The sequence below is a fragment of the Aptenodytes patagonicus genome, chromosome Z (genome assembly GCF_965638725.1).
Source record: "Aptenodytes patagonicus chromosome Z, bAptPat1.pri.cur, whole genome shotgun sequence".
Classification (NCBI taxonomy): domain Eukaryota; kingdom Metazoa; phylum Chordata; class Aves; order Sphenisciformes; family Spheniscidae; genus Aptenodytes; species Aptenodytes patagonicus.
The window spans coordinates 82706173-82720025 of NC_134982.1; the positions used below are offsets into that span (position 1 = coordinate 82706173).

Genomic DNA, 13853 nt, shown 5'->3' on the forward strand with positions numbered 1-13853 from the left:
TGAGGGACCGCGATTGGCAGGAGAGGCCGGAGGGAGGCGGGACGGAAGGGCGAGCGCGGTCCTCATTGGCTGCCGCGCGGCCGCCGGGAGCGCGGACTTTTCGGGCAGGCGGAAGCGGCGGGCGGCGGTGCGGGAGGAGGTGGAGGTAGGTCGGTCGGGGCGCCCCGCCCCCTCCGCCGCGAGGGGGGGCGGCCGCCGGTGGGGCCGGGGCGAGCGAGACTGTCGGCTACCGCCGGTGCCCCGGCCCCGGCGCCGGGGCGAGCGGGCGGGCCCCTCCCCTTAGCTGACCCGGTGTCAGCCGCAGGCTCCTCGGAGCGGGCGGTGGGGCCCGGCCCCGCGCCCCCGGGCACGTAACGGCTGGGGTCTCGGCGCGGTGCCAGGCCCAGGGCAGCGCGGCCGTTCGGCCCTCGCCTGTTGGCGAAAAGTGGGGTTTTTTTGGTTGTTCGTTGTTTGGGTTTTTTTTGTTGGTGGTTTTGTTTTTTTTTTTTTTTACGTCGTGTGTCGGTTTCCAGCGGGGGACGCCCGGGGTCCCGCGTCCCGCGCCGCCCGGCCGGCCCCGGCCGCGGTTCGCCTGCGGGGCGGGGAGCGGGTCGGTTGCCTGAGGGGTGCGGGGGTGCCGCTGGGCACGGCGGCGGGGCCGCGGCCCTGTCTGCGGGCGGCGCTCTGCCCTCCGGTCCCTGCGGGCGGGGACGCGGGGCTGAGCCGCTTGCTAGTGAAACGTAAAGAAGGCCGAAACGAGGCTGTTTTTCAATAAGTTGCTTTTTATTGTTCTTCCTTAGGGAAAATCCAGACAGGCTTCCTTCGGGAGGTGGCTGAGAGGGAGCGGAGCGAGCAGAGCCTGGTCTTTCCGCTCCAGTCCAGTCTCGGTATTTTTGCCCTTGTCCCGTAGAGGTTTTCGTCTTCTCTCCTTTTCTGTAATTTCACTTAACACATCAAGTCAAGTTGAAAATGCTTGGGTTAAGGTAGTCTACTTCCTTGTCATGACCACAGTACGTTTCTCTGTAACTGAAGACACAGGATCATTAAAAGAGCTGAACGTTCTACATGGCTGGCCTCTTACACTTGCATGTAGGAGGACCCTGTACAACTAAAATCTGTGGTGACTCTTGCATTTGGCAGCTGTTTTTGACAGTGCCTGCTCTACCGTCAAGCCATATGAAAGGGATAGCCCTTCATTTTGCCTTGCCATGAAAAAGATCTGGCGTTTGTTTTTTAAACCAGGAGGTGATTATTTTTTTAAGGAATTACCTTTCATCCCATGAGGGAGTTCAGTAAAGCAAAGACTACATGCGTTCTGGCCAGTTCTGTGGAAGAACTTCATGATTATTTGGTATTTAGAGGAAGGTGCCTAGGTGTTGCTGTCATGACAAACCTCTGTTCTGAAATTCTATGAACAATCTGTTCCTCCTTTTATAAGTACACTTTATCTTACAGAACTTGAAAAGCATTAACCCTTTCAAAGATGATGGCTTTGTTTTGAGGTCTCTTTCATTCTGTATCTTTCAGTACTGGGGCCACATTGTTTTTGCTTGTCTGTTGAGAGCAGGACAGGTTTTGCTTTTTCCTTTGGTAAGGGGAAACAAATCTTTCATCTTACCACAAGAAGTTGGGATAACATTTGACATACTTCCAGAAGCTGCTGTAGGAGGCTGCAGAGTAATAAGAGTATGTATATAAAACATGTTTGTATAGTGGAAGCATGGCAGTATTCTACTAAAGCAAAGTACTTTAAGACAACTGAAACAAATAGAAGCATAGAATTGTTTAGGTTGGAAAAGACCTTTAAGATCATCAAGTCCAACCGTTAACCTAGCACTGCCAAGTCCACCCCTAAACCATGTCCCTAAGCACCACATCTACACGTCTTTTAAATACCTCCAGGGATGGGGACTCAACCACTTCCCTGGGCAGCCTGTTCCTATGCTTGACAGCCCTTTTGGGGAAGGCATTTTTCCTAATATCCAATTTAAACCTCCCCTGGCGCAACTTGAGGCCATTTCCTCTCATCCTATCGCTTGTTCCTTGGGAGAAGAGACCAACCCCCACCTTGCTACAACCTCCTTTCAGGGAGTTGTAGAGAGCGATGAGGTCTCCCCTCAGCCTCCTCTTCTCCAGGCTAAACAAGCCCAGTTCCCTCAGCCGCTCCTCATAAGACTTGTTCTCCAGACCCCTCACCAGCCTCGTTGCCCTTCTCTGGACACGCTCCAGCACCTCAATGTCCTTCTTGTAGTGAGGGGCCCAAAACTGAACACAGTATTCGAGGTGCGGCCTCACCAGTGCCGAGTACAGGGGCACGATCACTTCCCTACTCCTGCTGGCCACACCATTTCTGATGCCATTGGCCTTCTTGGCCGCCTGGGCACACTGCCGGCTCATGTTCAGCCGGCTGTCGACCAGCACCCCCAGGTCCTTTTCCGACAGGCAGCTTTCCAGCCACTCTTCCCCAAGCCTGTAGCGCTGCATGGGGTTGTTGTGGCTGAAGTGCAGGACCCGGCACTTGGCCTTGTTGAGCCTCATACAGTTGGCCTCGGCCCATCCATCCAGCCTGTCCAGGTCCCTCTGCAGAGCCTTCCTACCCTCGAGCAGATCAACACTCCCACCCAACCTGGTGTCGTCTGCAAACTTACTGAGGGAGCACTCGATCCCCTCATCCAGATCATTGATAAAGATATTGAACAAGACCGGCCCCAAAACTGAGCCCTGGGGAACACCGCTCGTGACCGGCCACCAACTGGATTGAACTCCATTCACCTCAACTCTTTGGGCCCAGCTGTCCAGCCAGTTTTTTTACCTAGTGAAGAGTACGCCTATCCGTCCATGAGCAGCCAGTTTCTCCAGGAGAATGCTGTGGGAAACGGTGTCAAAGGCTTTAGTAAAGTCCAGGTAGACCACATCCACAGCCTTTCCCTCATCCATTAGGTGGGTCACCTGGTCATAGAAGATCAGGTTAGTCAAGCAGGACCTGCCTTTCATAAACCCATGCTGAGTGGGCCTCATCACCTGGTTGTCCTGTATGTGCTGCATGATGGCACTCAAGATGATCTGCCCCATAACCTTCCCCGGCACTGAGGTCAGACTGACAGGCCTGTAGTTCCCCAGATCATCCTTCTGGCTCTTCTTGTAGATGGGCATCACATTTGCTAACCTCCAGTCAACTGGGACCTTGCTGGTTAGCCAGGACTGCTCATAAATGACTGAAAGTGGCTTGGTGAGCACTTCTGCCAGCTCCCTCAGTATCCTTGGGTGGATCCCATCCGGCCCTATAGGCTTGTGTGTGTCTAAGTGCTGTAGTCACTAACCATTTCCCTTTGGATTATGGGGGCTTCATGCTACTCCCCATCCCTGTCTTCCAGTTCAGGGGGCTGGGTACCCTGAGAACAACTGGCCTTACTATTAAAGACTGAGGCAAAGAAGGCATTAAGTACCTCAGCCTTTTCCTCATCCTTTGTTTCTCCCCACATCCCATAAAGGACTGAGATAATGCTTTTAGTATCTTCTAAAGAGCAACTTCATTTGCATTAGTAACTTTGGTAACTACAATTTTGAGTTCTCTGTAAAATTGTAATTTCAGATTCATAATGACCAAAATGACCTGAATGTTTTTCAACATAAGCAGATATAGAATTTAAGATGGGTTTTGTTGTATAACTAGTTTTTCTGTCCTGTGGATTTCAGACATTATATTGATTTTGGATTTGTTCTTATTTTTCATGAGATTGTGTAAGTCTAGTAACTATGAAGGTTCATTAATTTGCAAATTTATCCATTGATTTAATAGGTAATCAGCAAGATGCGTGGTCATTTTGTCATAATGTGTTCATACTTCTTACTCTTATTTTGTTAGTTAATTACATTCACCAGATCAATTTCTTTTATTCACATGTCGAGGTTTTGGATGAAAAACGGAATTTAATTAAAACGCAGAGAGACAGTTCTAAAACCAGCCTTATTATCTAGTATAACCTGATGTTAAAGTGTTTGACTCATGTCACATTAAGGTAGATTTCTAAAGTGAAGTAAGTTATAACTGTAACGAATGAACAGTTCAACCTCTAATGGTTACCATGACCCTAGGTTTTAGAGGCAATAATGCTTTTGAACTTTTTTAATGTGTCTCTGAGATGGAAAACCAAAACTGTTTTGGTTTTCCTTTTTGGTTTCACTTTTGGTTTCTCAATGTGGATTAGTTAACTGAAATCGAAAAATTAATTCTGTAACTGCAGAGGAGGCTGCAGCTGTCAGTCATCGGTCACACTGTAGTCAAGCCTGCTTCCAGGTGGTCAGGTAGCCTTCTCTAGTTCAGTACTTTTGTTTGCAAACATGCCCTACATGATAATTTTTATATACTGTTACCTACTTTGATAGTTTCTGGTAAGCTCACGTATGAAATCCATTGCAGATTTTTGCAAAAATGCTTTTTATTTACCCTAGCAATTTAATTTTCAAGTGAAGTTTCCAACAGTCTTAACTATTTGAAGAACAGTTTTCATTGATTACATGCTGTATTAAAATGCTTTCAGCTGCATATTTTGCTCGTGTGGGAAAAATGCCATTTGATCATTAATGATCTTGTGGGAGCCTTAGTGGCATCATTTCAAAGGTAGTGTACCTAGCATGACAATGTCTTTTGGGATGCAGCTGTGATACACATAGGATATTGATTGAAATATAAGATTTAAGATGGTGGTACTCCAGTTTCCCTGGTATTTTTTTCTCCTACTTAATATAGTGTCATGGAAAACCAACTACAAGTGGCTGAGGTAGCTCAATTGGTAGTGTCTACAGGAATTGGCCGGATATGTATTCTTGTCTGTTGAAATCTCAAATCAGAAGTTTAAACAATTATATTGTTCTATATAGCAATATTCAAATAGGTAAATAAAACCATATGATGAATAATGACGTTGTTTGGGTTTTTTTTGAAGGAGGTTTAATGGTATTGGCTGTGCTTTGTAGTACGTGTGTATTAGGAAATGTTTTAGTAGTGTGATTTGCCAGTGAAGAGATTGCATACTGTACAGTTGGGTGTTTAAGCAGTAGAGCATACCAAGGAATTTGTGTGTATAATGAAAGGTAAAAAAGGTGGCTTCAGAGATTAAGCTTCTAGGTTGTTTTCAAATGCAGGAAGAATTATAACAAAACAATGTCAATTTGCATGGGGGAGGCTAGGTATTAAGCTTCTCTTGTGTCTCAGCTTTCATAAGAAGGAGGAGGATTGGAGGACGTAGTTTTAAAATATCACAGGTGGGTGACTGACATGACGGGTACATGTGTATAACAAGTTTTGTGCATAACAAATGTGCATGTGTGAAAAAAACATTTGCAAATAAGATACAGATGCAGTTGTTTTGTTTGAGATACGCTAGTTTGAATGATTGGCAAAAGCTGAGAATGCTCTTTTTCAGCTTTTATGTCGTATCCACTTCTGTTGTTCCTAGTATCTTCAACTACAAGCATGAATACATAAAGGCTTATTTGCATAGTTGCTACAGCTACAAGTTTGTTTAGCTCTCCCACTGGAATAAGGAGGTGGCGGAACATGAGGGATATGCATTATTCGGGCACATGTGTAGTGAGTAGGTAGCATTCTGTATGCTGGCAATGGTATTAGAACATGGCATTTTGTTTGCTAATACTGTTTTGCAAAAAAGCTATCTATATTTAGGTATGGCTCCTCTTTCTTTGTTTCCTGCTTCCCTCTGTTACCTAGCAAAAGCGCACACTATATTCACTATAGTAGGATGAACCACAATAGCTGTAAAATGCTTGGAGGTTGCAGCTATTCTGAGCAAGAATGAATACTCAGTCTTCACATCAGGGGTGCTTGGGAGGAGTGCTTTAACCTAGTATTGTAACCATACATTTTATAGAAACTTACTGTGTATGGAAACGAATGTTCATATAACAATGAGAATTCCTATACCTTAAAATTTCTGCTTTTCGTGGCAGATTTCATGTGAATTGCTGTCCTCTGTCAGTATGATAAAACTGTGAATTGTGTAGGCTGTTGTTTTATAGGAGTTGACTAGAGTTTTGAAAGACTGTGAGGAATGAATATGCCAGTTACTATGCTATACTTGATGTGGGATACACAGGTACTGAGTTTGTAGTCTGGGATGCCTTCATTTTTTGGATCAGATGATGGTGACTACGTTGTCCAGATTGTAGAGAGAAAGCACTTGCATTTTACTTTATATGCTCAATGTTTCTGACTGCTGTTATACAGTGTTTAGAATGATTTGCTATATGAATCTATGGGATTACACGCACTTCAGAAGTTATTCTGACATTGATAGTAAAATGAGCAGAATAGCAGCACGTTGGATCTACAAGATGATTCTAATATATCTGTTGGTGAAGTACTTAAGAACTAAACCTAATGAGTTAAACACTATTATGGTATACAAAGGTGCATAAAGGACTTTCAAAATTGCCTTTTGAATGCAAAACTCAGCATTTAAATTCCATTGATTTCAAGCATTTATCTGGACTAAAACCAGTACATCTAAGTCATTACTTACAACTTGCAAAACAAAACTTTTCCATGAAGTATTATTTAAAAAGAAAAAAAAGAAAAGATAGTCATATACAACTGATGGGCTGATGCCAGGGTTACTGCACAACTTAGCAAGGCACTCCAGCTTGTTGTAAAAAAACCAAACAAACAAACGGTGTCATGGCCTTGGTATAGAAATAGTTATGCTGTGCATAACACAGGTGCCCTTAGCCCCTCTTCTGACATACACAATCCCAATGTTGCTGCTTGCTGGTGTCTTGTCTTGCCAGCAGGATTGCAAGAATGGTGGATAGCTTACAGTCGTCTGTTTTGACCAATAAACTTACATTTCACTATGGATGAGATCATTTAAAATGGTTTACTATACTGCATATTGGCTTCACTATATTACATGTTACATGCTTATGTATGTGCAATGAGCGTCACAGGGTCACTTGCTGTTTTGTCTCAATGCCGATTTCTGATGTTATCTTTCAGTCCCACTTGAAGATGAGAAATTTTAATCCTTACCTCTTGTCGCCTAGGGTTTAGCAGTAGGTGGAAAATGTTTTTAAGGGGTTATGTTAGAGCTCAGGAGCCCCAAATGAAAAAGCACCACATCCTTTAAGAGTAGGTGGAATTGCCAGGAGTTTAGGGTGAGATTTTCAAGGTCTCAAACCATTATTTATGTCTTCAAGGTTAATAGGATGCAGCTGTGATTTCTTCGCTGTTGTATTTGGCAAAAAGTGTGTAGTGCTTGCTGTTATTGTGGGGAACATGTAAAATAATGTGCATACACATTTAAGTTGTGATCTGGACTAACTTCACTAAATAACAAAGAATCCAATTTAGAAAGCTATTGTAAAATACCATTAAATGGTTCATGAAATGAAAATGTTTGCACCAAAGGTAGGGTTTGCTCTAGTTCCATCCCTGGTCCCTCTGCTGACTTGAGTTGTGTCTCTTTCCTGGGTTAAGAAACAGTGTCCTTCACTTTCTAAAGTTTGGAAAATTATTGGACTATTTCTGCATCTGCTTTGCAAACTTCTAGGTGACTTTTGTGTGAAGGGATGTCCTCCAACAGAGCAGACAGATAGAGCAGAGATTGTAAAATAAATAGTAAAAAAGGGAGACTGATCTTATGTGATTTTTAAGAGTGCAGAGACTGAGAACTTTTGTGTTCTTGATCTAGACATCAGCCAAATTGCTTGCTATCTTGGGATGGAAAAATTAATGCAATTAGAGGAAGAGTGAGGCTATATATCCTATCACAGGCTGCATTTGTTTTTAAAAAATGATTCAAATGATTATGAAAGGGATTGTTTGTTTACAGGTCTACAAAAGGATCTTAGAGGCCACCCTTTTCAGCACAGTAGCTGGACAGGAAAGAGGGAGCATGGGGCTTTCCAAATGCTGTCAGCTGTGTCAAGCTTATGGTGGAAACTTCACAAAAACCTGAGGAGAGATTTGTGTTGACTGAGCCAATGAGGGAAGCTTAGACAGTAGTTGGAGGCAGCAAACTGTATTATGTGGACTTATATTAAATTTTTCCAGCTGTGAAACTTAACATTAATTTACAGACTACAGCACACAGTGGCCATAGGCATAATGGGGATTGGGCAGAAATGTTAATTTCGGTGAAAGCGAGGCATTGCTGTCTTAGAGGGTAATTATTTTTGGAGGTAAGAGGCAAGGAACTAGCTGAAGCATTCTTGTGTTGTCTTGGTAATAGACCTACTTGACTTACGTTTCATAATCTCTTGAAGGCGATATTAGAAAGTTTTCTTTTTTTTTTTTCCCCTCTGCCTTGGTCAGGGAAGTATATAGATGAAAACTGTGCTTTATATTTTATAATCTTGTCTGTTCCAGGGATTTGTTTTATTAACAATGACTGTCCTAAAAATAGATGTTTTTTTTCTCTTCTTTAAATAATGAGGTAGAGGAGGAATTTTTTAATATATACCGTTAATTCGAGGTTCGTGTTGTGATTTTTGTACTTTATGCAACTAAGCGTACTTGTAACACTGAAAGGGGGGAAAATGCAGTGGGGGTACTGTATCTAAAACCATACTGAAACAGTTTGTTGAAGCTGTGGAAAATTGACTCTTCTGCACAAAGGGCTGGGTTTTATTATGCTTATGTACCTGCATTAGTTCAGAGTCATTGTATTTGTTCACTGTTTCATTTCAGATAGTGATGTGCAGTAGCGGTTCTGTTTAGCTTCTGCAGCTGGAAACCAGGAAGCCCAGCAACATGAAGCTGAAGTGCGACCCAACATGCAGTGAAGCCTAATCTTAACTGAGACTTATTTTAAAAATATTTTTCCCTTTTGTTCTGTTTCAATTTCTGCCCCACCCCCCCCATAATTTTTTATGTCATCATTCCATAAGAACTGATTTAATGTATCTGGGAAAGCTGTGACTTACAGTCTTAAAAAAAAACACTTTTGAGACCTCTACACTGATGCTCCACATATTTGCCTTGTGATAATTTACACTTTAAGATCTCAAAACTGTGTCTAACTGGTGCAGTATCAAAGCACTTTTGTGCTATATTTTCCTAATGAGTACCTAATTGCCTTCTCAGTTCAAGTCCCAATGGCATTTTTCCACTGGTATGCCCCTGCTGTGTCCTCATATTAGTCTGCAAATTTCTTTTCACTCCAGTGCAAGCTAGCATTCTTTAGTGATTGTGCGGGAAAACTAATATTGAAAAGCTGGCTTCCTGAAGTAGGACCCCCCTGCTTGGCATCAAGTGTCTTGGGTAAGGGTTTAATTTTTGAGTACAGGTTTTTGGGTTTTTTTTGCCTAGCCCATAGTAAGGGGGAAAAAAAAAATCACCACATGAAAGAGTCAGGAAAACTACTTAGAAAAGCAGTGAGCTGATATGTCTTGAAAAGCTTTACATTTTTATGTATAGAACTTAAAATGTAAAAAGTACAAGTGACTCTCATGAAGCTCTTTATGTGCCCTTTCCTTTCTAAATGTGGTTTGTAGACACAGTGCTGATTGAGCACAAGCTAATAGATATGTAAGTGATTGCTTAGGGTGTAGAGTCAGTGGCCGCTGAATTTGCTATCTGTTTAGTGGAACTGTGTCATTATTTATTTTCTCTATTTTTTAAAAACAAAACTGCTTGTTTGCTTAGAGCTTGGTGAGGTTGTGGGAGTTGTGGATGGGCCCCCTCCTTGCTGAAATACTGGCATGTCAGTCGTTGTTGGATAAGGACTGGTGCTTCTCTCCTCTTTTGGTGTGTCCAATGTGCATTATCACAAAGCCTAAGCTAAACTGGTGCCTCGCTTTTCTGTGGGTTTCTTGCCTCTTTTGAAGGTGCTATACCATGGCGCACCGGCATCATATAATCCTCTGTATATGCACCTGTTGTGTTACCTGATATGTTTAATCTCATGGCTTGGCATTCAAGGCAGATTAAAGAACGAAAGCTGAATCTGTGCCCATCTGTGGAAACAGTTGAAATTGATGTTCAATATGGATGGATACGGATGGATGCCTCTTTGCCTTATCTTCAAACTCTGATTGCTCAGCCTAATCCATCAAAAAAGTAATTAATTTTCAATGCAAAGTGATAAACATGGCTGAATAAAGAGCTGCAAAATTGAAATTTAAGTGCATTGAAAGTGAACATCCCAGTTCATTGAAAATGTCTTGTGAATTATTTTTCTGTGGGGGCCAGATGAAACAAAATGAATTACAATGTTTAAACTAATAAATTAAAGTAGTGTGAGCTCTTTGTTTTCAGGGAGATCAGTGTTGCCTTTTCCAGTAGATAAATAGCAAATGGAAAGAAAAACATAATAAAACTTTTGTTAAGTGAAGACGGCGTAATGCAGGAATTTTCTTCAAAGAAAATGCCTTAGGAAACTGTTTAGCAAGATAAAGCAATCTGGAGTCTAGGCCTATTTTTTATTATTAATTTGACAGGGACATGAAATTAAAATAATCCATCTCTTTGAAAAGTCTTGGGTGTAGAGGTGGGAGGAGAGGAGGATATGTAAGCCTTCGTAGTTATACATGCTCTTGTCTCACTGAAGTGGCTACATTTGGTGAAACTTGTTTTTCCAGGTTACTGAGCTCAATTTTTCAAAGCTCTTCAGAAATCTTACATATAGAATTACATCCATCCATATCTAGCTGATACTGATTTCTTTGTTTCATTTATCCTTGTTTCAGATTTGTTACTCATGCCTATGGAGCTATTGTGGATTCAATAGTACTGAATTTATTTGACTTCATTTCAAGTTAAAAAAAAAAAAAAAAAGACTGTTTAGTGGAATCCATTGCTCAGTGATGTTAAGTCAAACATTTACAGAAACATGTCAAACTGAGTGAGATTATAATAGGTCTATATGGGGACTAAAGAAGAGAAAACAAAGGAAATCTGTAGGACAGATTTGTTTTGTGTTGAATATCCTGATAATACTTAATCCTAAAGAAGGCAGTGTTTTGGAAAACAGATGATACCTCAACCAGACGACTATATGTTGTCCAAAAATACATCAAAAAGACATATGTATCTGAGTATTTTTGGATGGGTGAAGGGTGGTTAAAACAGGCTTTTTTTATTATTATTTCCTCAACTTTCCTATACTCAAATGGATAATACTAAGTTACTGAAAACTGCAGAGACGCAATTATTTTAGTGCTGTCTTTTCAGAGAGATTATGGGGAAATTGATATATATTTAGATGGCTTTTTTTTTTTTATAAAGTGAGTTATCTTTCTTAATAAATAGCCTAAGGTTGCAGCTTTCAAGGGAAGGCAAAACAGGTGTGTCTCCATGCCACCATTGACTTTGGCAGGGCCTTGGAAAGCCAGGCTGACCTATTGCCAAAGTACAGTTACAAAATATTTGTTGGGGCTTGCATCTCCCAGAGGCAACAGAGGTAATGAGTCTGGGTCTCTGAGGCACGCCTGCTGACTTTGCATGCCAGATCTGCCCGCTTGAAGCCAGCCTGGTGGTCGTCTTTGATTGTTACTCAGTTCTATAAACGCTTTTTAGTAACGTCAGTACTAAAATTAACTTTTTCATCAGGAAATATTTCAGTTGTATGACTTAATTTTATTTTTTACAGGTTTATAACATTCAGTTAGCGTGTCCTGATTTATCTAGGGAAACATTAGGATTTTTCTGATATGGGTTTTGGAGAGTGAGGATTTGACAGCCTGCACACACTGAACTGTTAGTGTTGGAAGAATTTGTAGAAAAGGGCGAAAAAGAAAGGTTTGTCCCTTTTGGAAATCTATCCAGATACTCCCTTACTTGCTAGTATATACTAGTATAATTGCCCATTTGTGTGTTTATTTTAATATATGAAGGCCTTTTTTTTTAACCTTGTTATAGCTTAAACTGTCGCCTAATATAGACGCTTATAAGTAAGCTTGGCAAGCCTGGATGCCTGGAGTTGGTAGTGGGTTAGGTCTGAGACTTCAAGAGGATGAAAGACACCAGGGTGGGCTTTGCCTCCAGGCTACAATTAAGATCAAAGCTTGTTAGTAAGATTCCTACTATAAAGGTTGTTGACTGTCTGCTTCCTTCTGTTTCTCCTCATTTTTCAGCTGGTGACTGTAGTAAATAAGTCTGACAAGGGTTGTTCCTTATCGTAGATTCCAGATCTTTTGTGGCAAATCTTGCGTATCCTATTGGCCCATGGAGTCTGACAAGCTCAAGACTGCTTTTTTTTTGGACAATTGCACGAAAAGTATGTGTATGTTTCCAATCCTTTTGTGGCTGCCATGGAACAGTGGGGTGTAAATGTTAGCCATGTGAGTCTTGCTTCTGCAGTTGGGTCCATGAGTATCAAACACTGATTGCAGCTGTCTTGAAGTCAGTCTCTTGATCAAATGTTGTCATGCAGGACTGAATTTTTAAAATGGGCCATTCACCCCCTCTGCACAAAGTTATACAGTCATTCAGTCACTTCTTCATATCCAGTGCCAATTTTTGATTCATTTCCTTTATCTGCAAGACAAAGTTACATTGGCAAAATTGTGATCCTTGTGCTTTTAATATAGAACAAAGTTAAACAAAAGAACAACTAGATACAATTTAGGTTGCATGTAATATAAAAATGTGTTAGCCCCCTAAATTTCACTAGGAAACAAAACTCTTTCAAAATTTGTATCTTCTTTGGTCTTCAGATGTATCTTTGAGTTACAGCTGAAGGTTATTATTGAATCTTTCTTCAGTGTCAAACAAATATTGTGGCCAAGGGAACGGGAGGCTTATTGTGAGATGCAATAGGAAGGATGCTGTATTGTTTTCTTCATGTTTGTTGGCCCAATCATATTCTTCCAAAAAGAAAAGAAAAAAGAGGAAGTCCTTAGTAGGTTGATAGTAGTTCTTAGATTAACTGAGTCATAGTTGAAGTTTTTTGTCAGGTATTTTAATGCTCTTCCTCTTGAAGCATTGGAGTTAATGGAATTTTAAATTAACATGAGAGAATATAAATTTGTATGAAATTTATATCTAGAAATATTCATAAATATAGACACTATCTTATTTCCTTTTGTTAGAAAATGTGGTAATAGCTAGTTTTAATCTTTAAAAGCAATCTGAGTTTTTCTTGACTGGTTTAAATCTCCAATAATCCACTTGTAAGTACATATAGACTCTCCTGAATAGTACCTGTTCTCTGATTATAGGTTAACCATTCACTTTCTTCTGATTATTAGAGTCTGATTTGTAGTGTATGTTGTGATCAAGCCAATGACAGAAGGGATCAAATTATACACTTTAATAGCAGCATGCTGTATGTGCTGGTCTTCTATTCTGAACTCACTGTAGATAGCTCCCCTTTTTCTCAACAAGAAAGCACTTAAGTTAATTGCTCCATTAGAAAGACATAGTAGCTCTTTCTGATCTGTAAGTAGCCTTCCATGCATAGCTGCTGAAGTTTGGAACACCTGCAGCTGAAGCAATTCGGAAAAAAAAGCGATTAGTCTGCATGGAAAAAAATAAAGTGCTGAAGTTCAAAATATTATCAATGATGCTGTGTTGGAGCAGCCTAAAAGATTTGGCTTTTGGTCTATGCCTACTGCTATCCAAAACAACATATAAAATTCTTTGTAAACCAATTTTAAAAGTGTCTTGTTTATTCAGAAGCAACTGTGTACAGTGTTTGTTCAGAGCATAGACTCCAGTCAATTGCACACCAGCCAACAGCAGATTTCTCCTTAGAAAGAAACATTGCCTAATGTAGATCATAGAAGCCAAAGACCAAAGGGACAAAGTGCTAAAGATAAACAGCTCAATCCTCAACTGTTCGACGGCCTCAATAAAGCCTCTGATTTACAAATTTGGGGTGGGACTGAACTGTTCCCACCTGCAAGCTTGTCTC

At 41.1% G+C, this 13853-nt stretch overlaps 1 protein-coding gene across 2 annotated transcripts in view; it reads left to right on the forward strand.

Moving 5' to 3' along the window:
* The first annotated feature begins 97 nt into the window (after positions 1 to 97).
* The window catches only part of XRCC4 (X-ray repair cross complementing 4), a 192374-nt gene continuing 178618 nt past the window's right edge, over positions 98 to 13853 (forward strand). The window contains exon 1 of one of the 2 annotated variants that reach the window (XM_076362596.1): positions 98 to 145. The gene's annotated coding sequence lies outside the window, so the exon portion shown is untranslated. Of the gene's footprint in view, positions 146 to 813; positions 867 to 13853 lie in introns of those variants that run through there. The other variant, XM_076362597.1, reaches the window with a different exon arrangement.